Consider the following 22,581-nt stretch of genomic DNA (forward strand, 5'->3'; position numbering starts at 1 on the left):
AACTTTAACAATTGATGACTAGATCATTTATAGCCATGGAATCTAAGTACCAAGCAATCGATAACTATTTTAGATTGTTAACTTAACAACTGATAAATAAGCTATCGATAACGATCTTAACCGAGAACTATGCAATGTTTATATGCCAATTTATGCTCTTCTATAACTAATATTAAGTATCTATGCCTAGTTAAGAGTTAATCTACTTGCTTGCAACATTTTTGTTGTCGGTTGAAATTTTGCAATTCGCGTGAATTCGATTTGCTCCCAAAGTGTTTGTTATCGCTTCGTTGGCCATTGACTGTACATACATATATATCTATATATATATATATATATGTATATATATAGTATATACTATATATCTGCAATGCGAATCACGTAGCGCTGAGTGGGTACACACGGACTGCTACATGGAATGGTATATCCATCAAACATGCGTAAATTTTATAATGAAATCGAACGGTCGCACAAATGCCGCTGACATCGATTGTCAAACGATCGATCGATCGGTTGATTGCTGCGATCTGAAAAGCTAACAAACCCTTTGCCCCCGCACACCTCAATTGCTGAATACACACACATGTGTGTGTGTGTGTGTGTGTGTGTGTGTAAACTATATACACATGTTGTTGTGTTTCAAGGCAAAAAAAATGTGTCAATGTGTCAATTGGTTTTCTTCTTCTGCTCATTTTAACCGCAAATAAATAAAAGTCTTAAACAATTGCCAATTAGAATTGCATTTTAACCTGTATATATATATATGAATTAAATTTAGCTCTATGTATAACTAAAATTTTGAACAGAATGCCTTGTCCACAAATCGTAATTAATAGCATTGAAGAAGAAGCAGTCGCAGCAGTCGCTTGACAGGCGTGGGAACAAGTGGGATAGAACAAGTTATTTGAGCTGCTATTGACCACAATTGATGACCCTTGCTTAACTGGACCTGGCCATTGTGGCATCCTGGCCACTTTTGGTATTTAAAATAATGTATTTATAAAGTAAAAAATGTAAAAAGCCGCTTTTGCCGTCTGTTAAATGAGATGCAGAGAGATGATAACTGACACTCCGCTTCGAACGCTCGGACAATGTGGTCAAGGTCAGGCGAATGTGGCCAACAACCAGCTGAGTGAAAGACCCAACGCCGGCTGGCTGATACACAGCTAACTGGGCCTGCAATCAGCTGTGTGCCAAGCTCTTAAGCTAAGTATATCAAAGCAGCGAAGCTATACACAATTATAAGGATGCAGTAGAATATAATTTCGGCTTTGTGCGGCCCTAGTTTTTGATTGATCTAGACATCAATTGTCAAGCGTTTCCCATTCGTGGCAATTATTTCAATGGATTTTTAGTTTCAGCCCAATGATAAACAAATAAGTTTCGAACAGGCCAATTTCACCAATTATTAGAAATCTGGCATCAGCGTGCACATACATCACATTAGGTAACTAAAGTAGAAAATTCATATTTGTAGCTTTCATGGTTTGGTCTGGGTGATGATCATCAGTAAGTCACTTTGTCAGTCAGTTAATTTGTTCATCAGTCAGTTAGTTATTGAGTCAATTAGTCAGTAAACCAGTCAATCAGGCAATCAGTCAATTAGTCACTCAGTCGATTAATTGATTTATCAATCAATCAGTCAGTCAGTTAATCAGACATTTAGTCAGTCAATCAGTCAATTAGTAAGTCAGTCAGTCAGTCAATTAGTCATTCAGTCTATTTATCGATTAATCAATCAGTCATTTAGTCAGTCAATTAGTCACTCAGTCGATTAATTGCTTAAATAATCAATCAGTCAGTCAATAAATCAGTCATTTAGTCAGTCAATCAGTCAATTAGTAAGTCAGTCAATTAGTCAGTCAGTCAATAAGTCATTCAGTCTATTTATCGAATAATCAATCAATCATTTAGTCAGTCAATCAGTCAATTAGTCACTAATTGATTAATCAATCAATCAGTCAGTCAGTTAATCAGACATTTAGTCAGTCAATCAGTCAATTAGTAAGTCAGTCAATTAGTTAGTCAGTCAATAAGTTATTCAGTCTATTTATCGATTAGTCAATCAGCCATTTAGTCAGTCAATTAGTCAATCAGTCAATTAGTCAGTCAGTCGATCAGTCTGCGAGTCAGTCAGTCAATCAGTCAATTAGTCTATCAGCAGTCAGTCAGTCAGTTAGACAGCTAGTCGATCTGGCAATCAGTCTGTCAGTCGGGCAATCAGTTTGACAGTCAATCAGACATTCACTCAGTCAATCGGTCAGACAGCTCTTCAATCAATCAGGCACTCAAAACAAGCCCTGTTATATATAGAGAGAAAATGTTTTCTACATACTAAGTTTTTAATAAATATTAAGGAATTTGGCATTGATATTTTACTATATTCGCTTAGTCCAGAAAATATTTTCCATTCTATAGAGTTTTTTTTCTTCCGTTTTTCGATCAATTTTGATAATAAGTCGAATATAATAATCAGACAATCCGGATGAAATTTTTCTCCAAGACAACTGTTAGAAATCCGATTCTTTTTTTTTTAAGTTTTGCTTGGATAGTCTAAGGGCAATCTAGAGGCTATGGAAAGAAAGTAAAATGCATATTGAAACATTTTCTTGCGTAATGTTGATGACTGAACATTTCCCGAATAGGCCAACATAAAATAAAAGAAAAAAAAAAAAAGTTTAACTTTTGATTTCTTTTCGAAAATGTTCGACCAAAAACGGATGATTCGTGCGATTGCAGCCCCTCAAAGCACCTCCCTCTCGGGAGTACAACAATGGGCGCGACGTGATGCATATAAATTGTTTAGTTTTTTTTTTTAGTCAATGCGATTATCGAGCATTCGAGCATTATTTTGACTGGTTACCAACTTGGCTACTGGCTAAATGGTTTGAGTCAGAGCCAAGTTGACAAAAAAAAAAAAAAAAAAAAGAAAAAACAATTTGTTTAATTACAATTAAGAGCTCATTGAAATGCACAAATCGCTGTGAGCTGTGGCTGCGATGCCTGTGCTTGGGGCCACATAAAACCCAATGCCCGGCCCCAGAGTTGACATTTCTCTCAATTGTAATGCTCTGTTCACAAATTGAAAATGAGCATATTTGCTTTGTGCTCTAGAGACTATATAGCTTGAATATATACAGATGTGTGTATATTTGTCTCAGACAAAATCTAAACAATTTTGCTCACTAGGCAATATCTTCTACAAAAAAAAGGATCATAACATCCTTGAAAGATCGAGTCAATATAGCCTAAAATATTACAAGCCCCATTGAATTTCAGAAGAATTTGATATTTAAATGATATTCGTATCTACAAAATTATTATCTCAACTTGTCTTGCTTTTTATCTGGGTCTCAGTAAAAGGCCTTCAATTTTGAACCAAACTATTATGAATATAAATAGAACCGAACCGGTTTCGGTGGCCTTGATTGAATACCAATCATTAGGATTTGCCTTAGAGTAGAGTATTGCGCAGTCGGCTACAACTGTGCCCGCTTGCTTTTCTCTTCTTTTTTCTCTTTTACTCGTAAACCCAAAAAGAAGCGACAATACTAAGCGCTAAACCCTCGAATGTTGTGTGTAGCGGGATTCTATTTACTGCACAATGCACACACTCACACACACACACACACACACACACACGCGTAAAAATATCTTTACTGTGCATTCGGCATCGGAGCTCTTTAGTATGCCAGTCGGGTGTATTCCCAAATGCGTTGACTTTGAACGCTTTTGACAGCCCCGCAGAAGGCAACCGAAGGCATTACGACTCGAAGTTGAATAACAGAACGGAATATCTTAAGGAGCGCAGATATAGGTAGAATTTTAGTGTAAACTATACCAGAAAGTGTCAAAAATTGGATCATATGCACAGCTCAAAAGGGAATCCATAATAAAAGGAACTAAAAAACCGCACTAAAAAGGATCTGCATAAAAACTACTTTAAAGAAATCGTGTCTTAAAAGTCGTCCTGCTGCTCTCCTAACTCAATGGGCCTCAGTGGACCTTACCGAACCTAACCCAACCGAACATGACCCAACCTGAAGATAACCGAAGCTAGAAGTCTTAAGTTCCAAAAATTAAATGCGAAGTAAATCTTTCTATCTGGAAAAATCCCTAATTTGATAAGCTATATTTGTTTAAGACATGGTATTCAAAGTTCAATATCTAGATTTAAAGGCATTAACAAAAAAAAATCTCAAAAAATCAGATCAGAAGATCAGCTAAAGGTCAATTTTGTTTAGAATAATTTATGAGATATTTCGCTTCCAATTTCTAGACACTTTTGATTTACTAAATTCCAAGAAAACATTATAAAAATCTTAAAAATTACAATCTATAAAAATTCTGAATAGAACTAAAGAAAATGAAACAAAATTCACAATTGCAACTATGAGATTGAGTAAATTCCAATTTCTGGAAAAATGGAATTTCCAGAGGCTAAAATTTGCGTGCAAGCAATGAATTAAGTCTTGCTTTCCAGTTAAAGAAATATTTATTATTTTGTAATAAATGTCAAAAAATCACAATAATCATTAACAAAGCAAAACAAAATAAATGCACAAGAGATAAGCAAAAGGAAAAAAAAAAAAAATAATAACGTAAAAAATATTTTCTGCACATTACATTTTATGCATTTCTTGATGTGAGCAAAATTTAAAAATAAAACTTTTCAAGGTCTTGCAGCAGGCACACACACACACACACGCACACTCATACACAAATAATATTAAAATCAACTTATTTGGAAAATTTGTGAATTATATATTTTTTTTTAACATATTTTCATATAACAAATTAGTTTACCTGAATTTTGAACGAAATATTTGTTTATTTGCGTCAAACCGATTTTGCACTTAGCAACGGGCACTTTTTTAAAAAAATATTTAAAAAAAAAACAAATTCGATTTGAAATATTTAAAAAAAAAAAGGTTTTTCGCAAGCGACACTTGAAAACACACACACTGTAATGGAATGTTCACGCGCTGCACGTAGGATACGCTGCGTTGGACTAGACGTTGGAATTGACACAGACACTGGAAGGTGGACCTTTAGCTGAGACTCTGCGTATTGGAAATTCGATATTGGAATTGTAATTGGAATTGGGATTTGGAGTGTGTGACTGGCGCGTGCTTTGCGTTTGCGCAGCCGCAGCGTTCTGAGTTCGTTTGTCGATTTGCGTTCGAATTTCAACAGCTTCAACAACGGCGACAACAACAACAAACAACAGCAGCAACAACAACAACAACAACAACACTGGCGACAACAACAACAGTCAAAGTAAATACGCTTCCGAGTCCCGTCTTATTTTTTTTTATTATCGAATACGTCGTCGTGTTCAGCGCGCGTCGCTGCGACTGAAGCGGCAGCCCTGCCTCGGCTACGCTGCGCCAGCAGCTGCTTCTGCTCGCTTTACGTAGCTACGCATGCGCGCTGCGTCGGTGTTGGCGACGCTGTCAGCGTCGACGCGTCGCTTCTGCCGCCGTTGGCATTGGAGATGCGCGTAACTGTGATTTTTGTCTTTTATTTCTTAAAGGGCGCTGCAGTAACAGTCGTTGCCAATTGTTAACGTACATGTGTGTATGTTTGCAGGCGAAAACATGATGTGCTCGCATTTCTGTTTGATTTAAAATATTACTTATTTTATTATATCAATTTGATTAATATTTATATTTATTCAAATTGAGAAATGTTCGATTTTGAATATTTTTGTTATCATTTTTTTTATTTCTCCTGTCAAAGTTCATGCTACATCTAAAGACACATTTTCCTATATAAAAATTTTTAATAGATAACAATTAAAAATATGATACTAATAATAGAGAAGACTATAAACTATTATTGGAATATATTTCCAATTTAACTCAATAAATTTCACAGAAAGATACAAAAATTATTTATAAGGCATATATAAACATGGTACTTATGTATGATACTCAGCCAGTGAACTCTTTTCCATTTTATGGTAATTTTATGTGCAAAGCTTGATCAATATTTAAATGTAGTTATCGATAACATAATATATGTATATTTAATCGTTCTCGCTCAATTTATTATTTTCTTTATATTCTGTTACAAGTGAGCCCATGTAGTATGTCTTTAGGCTAATTCCAGGAATTTTTAAACTGTAGTTCGTTAACCGTTACAAGTAACTGGTAACCGTTAACTGCTCATCTCTGAATCGCTGCGTATGCAAAGGAGTCTACGCATTGCGGTTGTCTCTCGCTCTCTGTTGCAATCGCTTTGTGCGCTTTGTGCGTTCTTCGCACTTGCACTTGGCGCAATGCAAGCGGGTTTTATTTCCACTCTCATAGGGACTAGACGCACATTGGCAACGGTGACAGCGGCGAGGAAGGAGGGTGGGGGGGGGGGGGGGGGGTTTGACGTTCTGGCACGTTCATGTGTGGGTTGTGTGATGATTGCATTCAGCCAGTGCCTGGAATTGGGCCCCGGGGTCTGGCCGGTGTGGCTAATTGTCAGACTGTCGACTGATTAATCATCCGACAAGTGGAGGCCACTTACATGCTACGCATGCCAAAAGGGCCACAGTTTCGCTGACAGCCTTGGCCAAGTATTTCCGCAAGCCGGCTTCAAGACATTAAGCCAGAGAACCGCGGCCAAAGAGAGACGCAGCGATAGAAGAGGCGAGCAGTGGCGTCAGCAAGGGGGGCTCCGATGCTCAAACTGGGGTGTGGGATTAGTCACAATAATATGAAAATGAAGAAAGGGAACACGCAATGAGAATTTAGAGGTGCGATCTATAGAAGCAGGAAAAACAGTAATAATTTATGGCAATAACATATTTAAGAGAAGTTTTTCTGTGTGAAATTGGAGTGGAACTGGTTTTAAGAGTGTGTAAGTGGGTGTAAGTAAGTGTGTAAATAGATGGGCGAAAGTGTTTGAATATCAAATTGGGGTTAAAGTTCTGTAAACAATTTTAGAAGTTAACAGGTTAAGGGTTAAAAATATACATATATGTGTAGGTAATAAAGGGAGAGATTATATAGAACTATTTTGTGTAAAGCAATATAAACTACTATTTTTATTAAATATTTGTTTTATATATTATTCAATATATACTGACAAAGAAAGAAGATAATAAAAATAAAATAATAAACAATCTGAATATGGAGGCAGCACAGAAATAGCTGAACAGTGTTTGAAATTAAAGAAAGTACTCAGAAAATTTTATGAACAAATTCTTATTTATATATACTATATGTGTGGTCAAATGAGAAGAATATCAGTTAAGATTTTATTCGTCGACAAGTTTTTACGGTGACCCAAAAGTCATCTTCTAGTAGTCCTCAGCTCGCTATGGGGTAGACTTTTAAGCCTAGAACAATGAGAACTAAGAAAAAAGAAAGTATAAATTGAAAAAAAAAAATTTTATTTAAATTTGCGACATTCAATTCAATAATTAAGTGACTATGGAGGTCATACCAAAATATCGAAATTTATTATATGACTAATCGAACTTATACAAACTTTGCTTTCGTATCGAATGCCAATTGAAAAACTTGCTCCCCCTTTAGACTGAGCCGCTGTATGTTGGGTTATTTATGTCGCATTTTGTCTAAGCAGATTTTGATTTATGTCGTCCACTTTGAGTGCTGAATATGAAATCAATAGATCGATTTTTGGGCCGCTTTGCAAATTGAAATCGTGACTTGGGGCTTTAGATAAGGCGCACGCCGCCAGCCCAGCCAAATGTTAACGTAATTGGTACACAGACAATCGTGCCAGAGACAGAACCAGAACTGGAACCAGCCTCAGCGCGAGTTCAACGAACTGTTCGCAAAGATTTGACTCTATTGTGTTCTATTTAACATTTCAAACGGTCCGCCCTGTTTTATAACAGTTCTGTGCACCGCATGGGCAGCACTGGCCAACAGCTGTTGGCAGCAGTGCGCAGGACATGCAATTTAGAGCAGCTTAACAGTGACTGTTAACTTAACAGCGGCAGAGCGTAAACTGCACAGAGCGGCACACTGCGAATGCGAAGAGACAGAGAAAGAGAAAGACAGAGAGAGCGACAAAGAGAGACGGCGGCTAAGAGCCAGCCAGAGACTGTGCTCTGAGAGTCAGGAATCATTTTTTACTATTGCACGCCTGTTCGCAATGATGACTAACGCCAGTGGCTCCGGCTCCGGCTCCGGCTGCGGCTATGTCTGCGGCACGGCTTGCCCCGGAGCCTGTTGTGCGGCGTGCTCAGGTCCCTATAACTGCATGACTTGGCCAGAAATGCGTGATTTATACGTTAAAAGCGCGATTCACGCGGAAAGCGAAAGTCGCCTGAGAATCGCAGCAGATTTAAGAAAAGGCATCGAACCTGTAATTAGCGCCTGCTAATCGCATACTTGACTTAACACACACAGTCACACACCTAAACTAACACACAATTGCATAACACACACACACAAACACACACGCACACACACACACACACACACACTCACACTTAAATTAACACGCACAACACACTCTTACACACACACACACTTGTAGGGCTGCATTGGCGCACTTGAACGCCGAGCACATTACGCATACGCCACGTTGGCCCGCAAAGTGCCAAAAAATAAGTGTGTGTGTGTGTGCGTGTGTGTGTTTGGGGCAGGGGAGGGGATGGCAAGGGAACGCGAGGGAAAAAAAAAACAACAAACTTGAGCTTAGCATTTGATAAAGGCGGCAAAAGGGCGGCTGCAAAGGGGGCGGGGTACGTTATTCACTGACAATTTACACGCTTTTTTTGCAAGTAATTTAATTTCAAATATGCGGCCAGCTCTTGTTTTCGGAGGCGTGGCAGCTGAAATGGCCGCCTTAGCCTGTCTAATGTTAATGTCGCACGGCCTAAGTGGGTGGCCCCAGTGTGTGGGTGTGTGTGGGTGTGTGTGTGGGGGGGGGGGGGGGGTCAAGGGGGGGAAGGCAAGCTGCTTGTGTGTGTGTGTGTGTGTTTTTCTAAGTGTCATTAGCACAGCAAAGCGACCGCAAAAAAGCGCAAAAGCATCTCCAACTAAATAATACGCATACATATGCATAACTCCGGCTCTAGCTGTGCGTGTGTGTGTGTGTGTGTGTGTGTGTGTGTGTGTGTGTGTGTGTAGGTAGGCATAGGTGTGCCTGTGTGTCGCAGGCTAAGCCGCCGCAAACACAACAGCAGCAACAAACTAACAACTTGACTAAACCGAAAGCCGCTATCAAAACATGCAAAAGCGCGCTGCCCGACCGGCAGATACCCTGTAGCCAGACACATACATGCATTATATAGCTATAATGCAATGACATGCACATTCATTAATTGCTGGGTAACTGCGCTCGATTATCGATAATTATCGATTTTTGTACTTGGCATTATTGATTTAGGATCAGGCATATTTCTATACCCTATAGCTTAGCAGATGTCTACACTTTGTACAGGGTATCGCAATGTTGACTTGAGCAAAAAATGTTATATAAATTAAGGCAAAAACGTAAGAGCCAAAAACACAACACACCCAAATGCTCGAAAAGCCAGTGTGTGTGTGTGTGTGTGTGTTTGTGTGTGTGTGTGTGTGTGTGTGTGTGTGTCTGGCAGCTGAAGAGATGATACAGATTGCAAGGCATTTAGTTATGCAAAAGTGTTTCGTCCTGCGCTCGTGCTCTCGCGATTGCCCTCAACCAAATGTTGCTTAAATAGGACACACACACACACATACAGAGACACACACTCACACACGCACACACACAGCCGCAGGGCGCTGACATTTATGACTATGATAAAGCATTTTTATTAAAAATTATCATCAGCCAGAAACGATGTGTCACAACCAAAAATAAAAGAAGCGTTAAGGAAAATTACAAAAAAGGAAAATTGCATGCAAATTTTTTCATTTCCCCATTTAATATTATTTTTTCTCATTAATTCACTTTCATCGTTTGTCGATTTAAATTATAAGAAAATAAACGATTTCTTGTTGACGATATTTTTCGTTCTTTCTTTGGCGACGGTTAACTAATTTCCAATGACCAAAAATAGATCCCAATTTGAGCGCAAAATTAATCCCAAAATCGAGTCTTGTATTTGTACTTTTTGCCCCCTAATATTCAATTTGATCTGTGACTTTGCTCATGTAAGAAGGAAACCCCAGGGAATCGATTCTTCTCCAAGCCAGTCTATGCATATAAAATGATAGAAAAAATTACCCAGCGTTGCTCGGTTCTGATATTGAATATACCGAAAACATTCGTTTAATAACTAACTAGGTAAACGCTGACTAAGAAACTGCTGTTATTATTTATTAAAACGAAAAAGTCAGGATATCTAGATGCTGATCTATAATAACATATATATACTTTATGGAGTCGGTGATGTGAGGGGGAGGGGGAGGGGGGAGAGGGTCGGGGTTCAGATGCCAAATTAACAATAAATATGATAACCAAAAATTGTATACAATAATAAAAAAATCAACGGCTTTTTGTGTCGACCATAATTATGCATTGATTGACCAAAACAAAAAATAGATGAAATCAAATAAAAATATTTTTGAATTTTTGATTGCAATAATAGTTGTTGTTGTTGTTGTTGTTTGAAAGATCATAAATGGTTGGATCTATTAAATTGTGATCTGGTTTTTCGGCTCGGCCCAACTAAATCATAACGCTTATGACAGTTTTATGCCCTTTCTATGGCTTTTGTTTTGGCCGCCCCTTTTTTCTGTTGCCCTTGCAGAGGGTATCATAAGTTTGTCATGCAATGTGTCAAGGAGACATCTTCGATATTCCAGATAAAGTCATGCCCGTCTGTCCGTCCGTCTGTCTGTCTGTCTGTCTGTCTGACTGTCTGTCTGTCTGTCTGTCTGTCGGTCTGTCTGTCCGTCCGTCTGTCCGTCTGTCTGTTTGTCTGTCTGTCTGTCTGTCTGTCTGTCTGTCCGTCCGTCTGTCCGTCTGTCTGTCTGTCTGTCTGTCTGTCTGTCTGTCTGTCTGTCTGTCTGACTGTCTGTCCGTCTGTCTGTCTGTCTGTCTGTCTGTCTGTCTGTCTGTCTGTCTGTCTGTCTGTCTGTCTGTCTATCTATCTATCTATCTATCTATCTATCTATCTATCTATCTATCTATCTATCTATCTATCTATCTATCTATCTATCTATCTATCTATCTATCTATCTATCTCTCTATCTATCTATCTATCTATCTATCTATCTATCTATCTATCTATCTATCTATCTATCTATCTATCTATCTATCTGTCTGTCTGTCTGTCTGTCTGTCTGTCTGTCTGTCTGTCTGTCTGTCTGTCTGTCTGTCTGTCTGTCTGTCTGTCTGTCTGTCTGTTTGTCTGTCTGTCTGTCTGTCTGTCTGTCTGTCTGTCTGTCTGTCTGTCTGTTTGTCTGTCTGTCTGTCTGTCCGTCTGTCTGTCTGTCTGACTGTCTGTCCGTCTGTCTGTCTGTCTGTCTGCCTGTTTCGCTGCAAACTAGTCTCACAGTTTTAAAGCTATCCTCGTGAAACTTTGCGTAGATCCATCCTTGTGGCGGATCGGATAACTATATCATATAGCTGCCATAGGTACGATCCGTTGAAAAGCAGGTTCTGGTTGGGCAAAATATTCGTATTTTTCAAGATATTTTCAACAAACTTACGAGCCCCTACGAACTTTACTTATCGCACATATCTGCAAAAGGGTATTAAATCTTCGGCGTGCCGTAGATCTCAACATTTTCTCATTTTTTGTCTATGATGGAATGTTAAATAGTTGATTGTGTATATTTCTGCATGTTCTTCATTATTTTTTATGGCTTTTCTAGAGTTGTGGCATGCGAATCGGTGCCAGTTTAGGCGCTGCTCTTCGATAGATCATCGAGCGCTGCCATTTGCCATTTAATGGCCGCACATAAATGATCAAACGAGCGTTTTGTTCGTCTTTATAATAGTTAAATATATACCAAAAAACAAATAATAATAATAAGCGGACGCCCTGCTAGGTTTTTAATGTGCTTGACGCAGGCGCAGGCATTAGATAGGCATTAGATTTGTAGAATATATCCAGCAGCTATATATAGAGTATATGCCATAGATCGGTGAGTTCCTAAAGTGCTCGCTAATCGGTTATATTTGTATAAGAAACGCAGTGTAGTTTGTTAAACATGGACGCAAGTCGAATACAAATGTTGACAATTGTTTTCCGTGCCAGGCCCCAACGAAAAATGAACGATACCCTTTTACCTTGAAGATATTATAATTGTGTAATGAAATGTGTAACGCAAAGAAGGCATCACCCAAGCCCATAAAGTATAAATCTTTACATAGGTCTTTCCGTCCTTCTTCGGAACTGGACAGATTGAACAACTATATCATATAGCTGCTTTGGGTACGATCTATCGAAAAGTAGATTATATTCGGTTTTTCAAGAAAGGGCATTAAATCTTCGGCCTGGCAAAGATATACTTACTTTTTCGTTCATTTCTAGCCTTATCCAGCTACCATTTTATATTAATTTATTTATTCAAATTGATATTTAATTCAGTATACTTTTAATCTAGTTGCAGAGCTCTTATTTTTTTTTTCTTAATTGATGTTAATTTTGATATATCATTATTATGAATCTGTAATATAAAAGATGGAACTTTTAGCTTAATTTACTTAAAAAAGGGTCACAAAGTATTTCCAAAAATAAATACATTTTTTGTTTCAAAATTAAGTACAGGGTATTTGCCAGTCATAGCTTGTGCTGGTCTTAATTGCCGTTGGTTAATATTTATAGCTGTCTGTTTAAGAGCTGGTTACAGGGTATTTTGCAGTCATAGCTAAACTAAATCAATGTATAAATCTGGTTACAGGGTATTTGCTAGTCATGGCTTGTGCTGGTCTCAATTGCCATTAGTAAATCACATTTTGGAGCTGTTTACAGGGTATTTACCAGTCGTTGCTTAAGCTTCAAATAACTGTCGCCTTTAGTTAAAAAGCTTTCAAATATTTTGCATACATAACTTCTCGAGCGTAGGGCATTTAATTGTTTTGCAGGGCATTACCTAGTCGACTACTCGCCAATTTGGCAAATTCTCACCTGTTTTCTTTTGATTAAGTTGAGCTACCTGTTACCTGTTAAGTCGCTGACCTAACCCCCCCCTCTCCACCCCCTTTGTGCAAATACTATGAGTATCATTGTCATAATTTCATTTGGAATTTTTTCCCATTTGATTAGATTTTTTTCTTCGGTTTTTTCTTATTTTTTCGGCTATTTTCGACACTCCGCATACTAAATACACTCATAAAATTGTGTTTCTATATGATATAGCAGCTCGATCTAGTGCTGGCTTGTGGATCAGTTGAAAGTATAGCGAATAGTGAATGTTTTGGTCAGGATATCTTGAGGAACAGCTGAAGTGACGAATTTAGTAGCCCGATATTGATGGAAACGTTTAGTTTTAGCTTTATACCCTGAACCCATTAAAAATGGGTAAACAGGGTATATTGTATTTGTGCAAATGTATGTAACAGGCAGAAGGAAGCATCTCCGACCCCATAAAGTGTATATATTCTTGATCAGCATCAATAGACGAGTCGATTTAGCCATGTCCGTCTGTCTGTCCGTCCGTCCGTATGTATGAAGGCAAGGATCTCAGAACCTCTAAGAGCTAGAGAGACTTGAAATTTTAGCTGTAGGTCCTCCTAATCCCCGCGCAGATCGAGTTTGTTTCCGATATTCGATAACTTGCCTCGTTTCCAAGCTATCGATAAAAATCGTTAATATCGAAATCCTATTTTTTTTTGGAAATTTCGGTAAATAATTAGAGCTAGAGTCGCAAAACTTTATATGTAGCTTCTAGTAGGTACCTTTCATTATACCCTAGGGAAGAGGGTTCAGGGTATCCCCTAGTCGGGAGCTCCCGACTAGAACCTCTTACTTGTTTGTGTTGTTGTTGTTGTTGTGTGTTTGATTAGCTTCTGTTTGAACCGCATTCAACTCTTGAAGTAATATATATATGATAGATGATATTTGGGCATATATGGCAGACAGATATCATATATATGTTTATAATGTATGTGTATTGCATATTACTTTGGCTCAGTGCCCTGTCGGTACGTTTGATTGAATGGGGTTTCATTGAACAGGATTCGATTTGGCTGAGCTAATCGACATATAAGCATTATATATAATATATATATATATACTATATATATGCATGAATAGCAGAAATTGTCTAGTCATCATTTTGCTGGTGCAATTAGCTAATTGTATTGTTTGACATTTCGATTTGGTACACTGAGCAACAAAAAATGTGACTAAATATTAGAATATATTCGATTTGAGATATCTGAGACAAAGAATTGAAAAAATGGCAAGTTGCTCAAACACTTTTACTCATTAATCAAATAGAATCTTTTGTGTGTGTGTATTGGTAAATGGTTAAGTATTAGTGAGATTTTCTCCAAAAAGCTCTTGCCGCATTGCCCTTCAGTCAAGCGCTGAGCTTTAGGCCAACAGGCTTCGGTGTGTGTGTGTGCAGTATGCGTGAGAAAGGGGATTAATTATTTATTAAAAATTGATCAAAATAAATAGCTCTACTTGTTGCAAAGCAGCTGCCGAAGTCGGGCTACCTTATTTGAATTGTGAAATTTGGCAAGCAGGATTTTGGGTTTGTTATGTGAATGAACTTGCGATTAATTAAAATCCATAAATGATTATTATTTAATGAATGATTTAATGAATTGTTTATTTTGCGCGTCTTTCGACACGCAATTGTTTTGGCATTTATCAAATTTTAATAAAATAAACAACAAATACAAATACAATTATTAATCATGTGAATAACTGAACGGAATAAACAAATAAATCAATGCCAGCGGAATCCTTAGCTAGAGACATTTTCTAAGTTAGTCAGTAGGGTTGATTATGCCTAGTATATGGATTATGCCTACTATAAAGATTATGCCTAGTATGAGGTATAAGGTATGCCTAGTATAAGGATTAGGCCTAGTTAAGGGATTATGCTTAGCATAAGAATTATGCCTAGTATAAGGATGATGCCTACTATAAAGATTATGCCTAGTATAAGGATTAGGCCTAGTATAAGGATTATGCCTAGTATAAGGATGATGCCTACCTTAAAGATTATGCCTAGTATAAGGTATAAGGATTTTGCTTAGTATAAGGATTAAGCCTAGCATAGGGATTAATTCTTGTATAAATATTGTGCACCTGATTCCCTGTAATGGCAGAATTTTAATTTACTTTGAAACGTATTTTAACAAAAACGAGTTTGTTTCTCTCGGCAATTTCTATTTGAAAGTTAGTTATTATTTTAATTATATTTTTATTATACATTAAAAAATTGCAATTTTTAATATTTCAATATTAAATAGCAAAACTGTGTGTGGAAAACCAAAACAGCCGGGTTTCATATTTGTTTGTGTACACAATTTATATATATATTTTTGTTATAATAATATAACAATAATTTCTTTTTGAACTATTATTATTTTCATTAATATTATTTTTATATATATTAAATTTTATTTGATTTTCATATAAATAAAGTTTTGTAATATTTTTTCGAACCAGGCTGCGTTTAATTTTAGCTAAGACATCACACAACTCTCCACTTGTGCAACTAAGGCGAGACACACTCTGAAAGCTTTCAGCCAACGCACAAACCATAGTTGCTATAAAAAAAAGCTGACTAAACAGCACAGCTTGAACTAAGCGAGTCGACAGATGGCGCCACACAGACGATTTGCGCTGGATTCTTAAGGTGAGTTTTAGACAAGGTTCAAACTTGGTTCAAACATTTTCAAACTCAAAATGAAATATATATATATATATTGCACAGATAAGTGCAATAAATAACAGCATTATTTATTAATTGTTCCAATTAAAACATATTCAACTGAGTAACTTTTGATGCCAACGTCGCGAAATTCGGTATATTATACACTCATAATAATTATAATATTAATAAGATTTGTAAACGAGACCCGAAATAACGAAAATCAAAGTATTAAGAGTCAAAGTGGATAAGTTAAGCATATTATCTATTTACGGTTTGCTTGGCATTCGATTCTTGAGTTCTGAAAAGCCCTCAAATTTCGAACTCGTAAACCTCTTGACCACAAATTAAATCGGTTAAAATGCGCATCAGATGACAATACGAAAATGTTCCATTGCCATAACAATTGTTGTCTGTGTTTTCTTTTACCTCTGCGGGCTTTTGTAACAGGCTTTTCCGTCCATCTGTGTGTCTTCGAATCGGAAACCATGAGACTTGAAGTTTGATATAAATCTTCCCCTATATCTCCTATGTCTATGATATGTTCATATTTTATATAATATTGACATTTATTGTTCCACAGACATGTTTCTTTTAGGCATATCTCGAAAAATATTACAGCTAGATATACCAAACTTTGTATCTAGGCTTTTGTGTGTCATACACAGCTTAGGCATATTTCACTTAAGGAATCGAAAAAAAAAACTGTTTATCAAGCATTATAGCCTTGTGCTATAGAATATACACACTTTTATTTGTGTCCTGCAAATTTCATAAATACCCAAGTTAAGTAAGGTTGCTTAGTCCAAAGTGTGAAGCTATGGGAAGAAGAGGCGCAGCGTGTTGCTGTTTTCTGCTTATGTATTCAACGACATTTTGGCACCGGATTCAGGGTATCTGCTAGTCGTGCACTCCCAACCAGTGCACTGTTACCTGGATGCCTGCGAATGAAGTTGAGATGGTGGGGCAGGTAGGCAGGCAGGACACCGAGGATAACAGCAGCAGCAGGTACAGCAGGTACATCTGCGACAGCTGCATTGATTTCTATGCGAAAGGAAATTCGATAGCCGGTAACGTAGGTGACAGTTCCCTAAGAAAATGCGACTGACTGTCCTCTGCTCCCCTGCTGTCCATTTGTTTCCGTGTCCTGGCTGTCCCTTTGCTGTCGTGTGGCTCCGGTTTTTCTCTGTACCCTGTTGCAAAGCGATTGGCAAAGGGGTATACAAAAAAGTCTGAGGCACGCTATAAGTAATCTAAATTATTGGTCGGAACAAGCATATCCGGTATTTGTTATTCAATTTGCGATATCTGAACATTTGTCGAAAATCGATAGTTATCGATTTATGTTACCAAACCAGCTGTAAATGGCTAACAACACAACATTTGTTGTATAATTTCTCGTATGCCAAACGGAGCTGAAGTTTGTTTGATTTGTTTTTAACCTCGTTTTACTTGGGAAATAATTAATTATCGATTTTCAAACCGATTCTTTGGAGTTTATTCCGGAAAGCGGAAATTATAAATGAGTTTTAATGCTGCTCAGATAAATTACATATGTACATATATAAAGCATATTGTTGTTCATTTCACTTTTTGTTGAATATCGATAAATATCGATGTTCAGTTACCAATTTGTGTTTGCTATGGTTTTTGTATTTTTTTTACGGAGACGGGCAGTGTCCTCAGTCATCTCTATTCAGCGGCAAACAGGCGATCTGCCTGGTCCGAAACTCGATGTAATATTTTAAATCGATAAATATCGATTTCTAGACCCCATATATATCTGCCTCATATATGAGACGACTGAAAGGAGCACAGCTTTTGCTATATTCGTCCCAGCTGCATATGGGACGTCTGCCGGGTTGATAACTTTTCAAAATCGATAAATATCGATTTCCAGCTACCAATTTATTGTCCAGATTCTCATATTTAATACTGAGACAGGCCTACTGCCCAGCTGCATACAGGGCTCAAAAATGTAGTTGTATTTTTTTGAAATCGATAAATATCGATTTTTCACTACTTTTCACTATCACGCCAAATTTTATATGTGGACTCTCGTATTTAATGCAGAGTTAGTTATCGAGCTCGCCCTTCTCCCGCTCTTACCCGCGCTGCTGTAAGCGGGGCATCTGCTAGGTCGAGCATTGCCGACAAGTGCACACTTACTTGTGTTTCGCTCTCAAGCGCTTTTTGGTCGTAGACGACGCCAATTGAATTATGCGGCTGGCAAACAAGCAAAGTATACCCCTCCCCTCCCCACCCCCCTCTCTCTCTCTCTCCTGTTGTTACCCTCTTCAGCCGACCCCTCGGCGCCAACGTCCCCTCTTTGCACTCCGCACTACCGCAACGTCTGCTCAAATAAGTTTCTTTAGTCGTCCGGAATGGTCTCCGGCTTGGGGTCGGGTCCGACCGGGTCTGGTCTGGTCTGGTCTGTGCTCTGGTTGGGTTCGAGTCTGGTGCGGTTTCTGTTGCTGTTACTGTGCGCGGGCTTTGAACATTAATTTTAAACTTTGATTTACATAAATTGGCATAGATTTTGCATTTGCCAGCGCAGTTGGACGCATTTGGGAATGAGGACCGCGATGCCGACGCTGATTTGTAGCCGGCCGTGCTCTAATTTATAGATAAGCAAAGCGAGTCTGTCATAAAGCGAAAGAACAGAACAGAGTAGAAAAAAAAAAAATATTGGAATTGGAATTGCGGCGGTAATCCCGTCATTTGCACCGATATCTATCCCTATCGAAGCCGCCGCCGGGGCATATTCCCCCGTTGCCAAACTGGACTGAGGTGGGCAAATTGCTTTGCTTTGCTTATTTGAACAAGTGCAAAATTGCAAAAGCATTCAATGAACATCAAATATATCTATACCCTGTTACAATTTCTACAATATCTTAACGAAAGAAACTTTATAGTTAAATGGCAAATTCTGAAATTTCAGCCAGATTTGTTGAATGAGGAAAATTCGACTTAACTGAATCTAACTTAGACTCTTAATGCGCGAAAATATCGAATTAACTTAAAATAATCGATGACTCTTTAGGTTCTCATAAAATCGATAATAATCGATATCGACTTGTTGTTTTCTTCTAGAGCACACACAACTTTCAAATCTTTTGGAGTTATTGAATAACAGCCCCATTTTGCCGTTAGATAAGTAAATAAGTATTATTACAGCTATTAACTTGAGCTTTGGTATTATTAAAGAAGAAGCAAGCGGCGCTTGTGTGTGCGTGTGTGTGCGTGCGTGTGCGTGCTTTAGTATAGGCTAGTCGGATAGTCCGATTAGAGCACTCTTATCTGTAGAGTATAATATATATATAATATATTATAATGAAAATTGCAAGAAATGTGGAGCGATGCTCGTTGGGTTCACTTAATTTTTGGGGGCACTTTGTAGCTCTTGAGCTTTATTTTTGGGACTCAAGGCAAACGAGAATCGTTTGCCGATGCGTAGTTGATGCAGCTCAACGGCTCAGCAGCTTGACAATCCTCTGCCCGGCAGACCCATTCGCCTCCAGCCGGGTCCACTTGGGGCACTTCATTCGCTACGGGCACTTCGCCCACTATTAATTCGGGCTCCTGTTTCAATGGGGTCCGGGCCTCTGGCCTGTTGAGGTACGCACACACGCATAAATGCCGCTACTTTGCGCCTAAGTGTATTTGGTGTCTCTCTCTCTCTCTCTCGCTCTCTCTCTCCCTCTCTCTCTCTCTGTGAGTGTGTGTGGGGCTTGCTGCGCTACGTTTTGCTGCATACTAGTTGGGGCTGTCGTCAGCGGCGTGTGTCCATGCATTGTTTCGCTCTTATCTCTTATTCCGCACTTCCCACTCTCTCCCGCCGTTTCGCACGCTCTCTCTCTCTCTCTCTCGCTCTCTCTTTCTATCTCATTCTCTTTTCCTATTTTTAAAGTAAGCTATACCCATTGAATATGCTTTAAAACAAGGTATGTTCGTTATCATTTTCATTTTTTTTTTCGATAACTTTTTCCACTTGCCCCAAATCGATAAATATCGATCAGCTAATGCTCGTTTTTAGCCAAGTCTGTCAGTAAAAACGCGTTGATTTCGTGCCCCTTTCATATATTTATGCATAAATAACTATTTTCGTATATCCAAACGACCGGCAAGTTTCTCTATATATTAAATAAGTATCGATTAAAATCGATAAATAACTATTGTCTGCGTACGTGGCAGATTTTAAGCGCCAGAGACTCATAAATTTGGTTCACAATTGTAAGGGTAACATACACTGATGAATATTATATATATATATATATATATAGAATAGCTTACGAGTTGTCTTCTAAACCCAAAACCCAGGGTATCTTAATGCCGATTATCTGTATGCTTTGGCTTATGTGCATATTTTTGGCCTCTGATATTAACGGCGTTGAGCAGAGCAAAAGAGGAAGCAGCACAGCCGCTGCTGCGTGCGTGTGACTGCATAATAAGTTGCAGGGTATTTTTCAGTCGCACACTTTCAATTGCCAACGAGGCATTCGTGTGAAATTGTCAATATCAACTTTTATTCGCACTTCGCTAGTTATTTGAGCTGTGCTTCAGGACACTTAAAAGCTGAGTACAGGGTATGATCTAGTCATGCATTCAGGACAGGCGCTTTCTTGATTACCTACGCCCCAACATGAGCCATGATGGTTGTTTTAGCTGCTGTTGTTGTCGCTCTTAATAGCCATCGAGCATGGGATAGACGTCGCCATCATCATCCTCATCCTCAATATCCTCATCATCAGCATCATCCTCTGCGCCTGCTGCTGCCCAGGATGCATTCTAGGACATTGGTGGCGTCTAGTGTTTGCGTTTTTATTAGTGCGCACATCGAAATTTGTTTACTTTGAGGTGTTTTTGCCCAGCTGCTGCTGCCGCTGATTTGGCCACCGCTCGCTGGGATTGGGTCTGCTTAGAAAGTAGCTGCCATTGCTGTTGCAGTTGCTGCTGCGGCTGCCAGGCAATTTGAATGCACATGCTGGCGAGTGGGCGAAATTGCATGCACCAATGGCTAATCAGCAACAGTTGCTGTCAGCTGCAGTTGCCGTTGCTTTGTCTTTGGCTTGCTCTAGCTGTCACGCCATTCAAATTCTGGCCGTATATGCAACAACATACACACACATATGTTGGATCTTTCATCAGCGTCGCTTTATCAGATTTTTAATAACATCATCAGCTATGCACTTCAATTTATCTTAACAGTGTCAATTTAACATGTCTATGTTAACAGCGCTCAGTAGCTTTCGCGTTAACAGCGCCTGTTAAGGTGCAGTACTTTTTTAACAGCTTTCGGTTAACATTTTCATAGCATATCTATGTAAAGTTTTATCTTTAGCATATGCGTATTTACATTGTCAGAGTGTTATATATGAAATGCTGCTTCAACAAATTTATGTTTTCAGTTTATTTCAATAGCACTTAAACAGCGTGGCTAAAAAATATCTTAACTCCAGTTTACATGATAATGTATGGATATAACATTAATTAAAAATTAGCTGTGATATCATCCTGTTAGTATATATTATGTTAACGTAACTCTAAAATATGTGATCGTTGGGATCTTATCTTAAGCCTTAATTTTAACATGATTATTTAACTGGCACTATCTTTAAAGCTTTTAACAGCGGTATCTTAACAGTATAACTTTAACAGCGTTGGCTTAGTGGATTAATTTAACAGCACTGCTTTAACATAATTTTCTATGTGTATTATTTAACATGGTAGTTCCGTTTACAGTTTTTTATTTAAGGCTTTACCTTAACAGCAGCGTTTTAACAGTTACATATGTTTCTGTAAATTCATTTACTTGTCGCTAAAAATGTTAGCTAGTCTTCAGTTTTTCAGAGAAAATTCTTTGCAAATATTTCAGAAATTTTCGATAGCAATTTGAACACCACTTTTAAGACAGTCCGAGGGCATCTTTCGTAAAAATAACTTGCCGTCAATTAAAATTCGATTTGAGTACATCATGAATTGAGTTGTTTGTCTTGTAATGAATTAATAATTTTTTTTGCAATCAATATCCTTGAAATTGAGCTGTTCTTTTTGTTGTTGTTTGTGGCGCAAGACCATCGACTGCCGGGCCAGACAACATCGATAGCAGCTCGGTCGCAGCTCGTTGGCAAAAAAGGAAATCGATGGGATTTCTGCAGCAGCAGCGATTACCATTTGGGCCATTAGTCCGCCTGGCCAAGTTGAATGATTTTCCGATGGCAAGTGACTTTCCATGCCAGACTCGCATAAGGATCTGTGCTCGCCACTTCATGTCCTCTCACATGCTTTCCCCTGCAAAGGCACCCAAAAGGGCAGACGAAACATAAAAAATGTGCAGAAACAATAAAGCGAAAAGAATAACAACATTATAAAGAACCGCAAATGTAAACAGGCTGGCACCGTATACCCTGTATAACGGCAGCTTAAACGATATATTGTTTCGAAGGGCTCGGATTTGCCTATAGCTTATGGCAATTTTGCGTGCTTTTAATTTCCGTCTTATAACTTCTTATGAACGGACAGCTTTTCTTTCGACTTTATAGGGTATCTAAGCCCCTATCACTGGCCCACTTTGGTGTTTTGCTAACAGGGTATCTCTTAGTCTTCCTTTAATTCTTGCAAAATAAAGGCTGTTTCTTAGATTTGGCCTCGAATTCCTAACTGACGTGTTGCTACTTTTGGCTGTCTGTTACTGTCTTTTATCTATCAAAGCTGCTTACAGGGTATCTCTAAGTTTATGAATTGTGCAAAAAACGTTTGAAATGTGGACAGATACTTGTTAAAGTTTTCACATTTCGCTCTTATCGTATTCACGTGTGTCACTGGAATGCAATTTGTTTCA

General features: G+C 38.3%; 1 long non-coding RNA gene across 1 annotated transcript in view; it reads left to right on the forward strand.

Annotated features, from left to right (window-relative positions):
- Nucleotides 1-15,564: 15,564 nt before the first annotated feature.
- The window catches only part of LOC135440015 (uncharacterized), a 101,701-nt gene continuing 94,684 nt past the window's right edge, over nt 15,565-22,581 (forward strand). The window contains exon 1 of the long non-coding RNA XR_010438224.1: nt 15,565-15,725. This is a non-coding gene — a long non-coding RNA (uncharacterized LOC135440015). The remainder of the gene's footprint in view (nt 15,726-22,581) is intronic.

This window comes from Drosophila montana, unplaced genomic scaffold (assembly GCF_035044405.1).
Source record: "Drosophila montana isolate Dmon_TW-CO22-7 unplaced genomic scaffold, ASM3504440v1 contig_786_1, whole genome shotgun sequence".
NCBI lineage: Eukaryota > Metazoa > Arthropoda > Insecta > Diptera > Drosophilidae > Drosophila > Drosophila montana.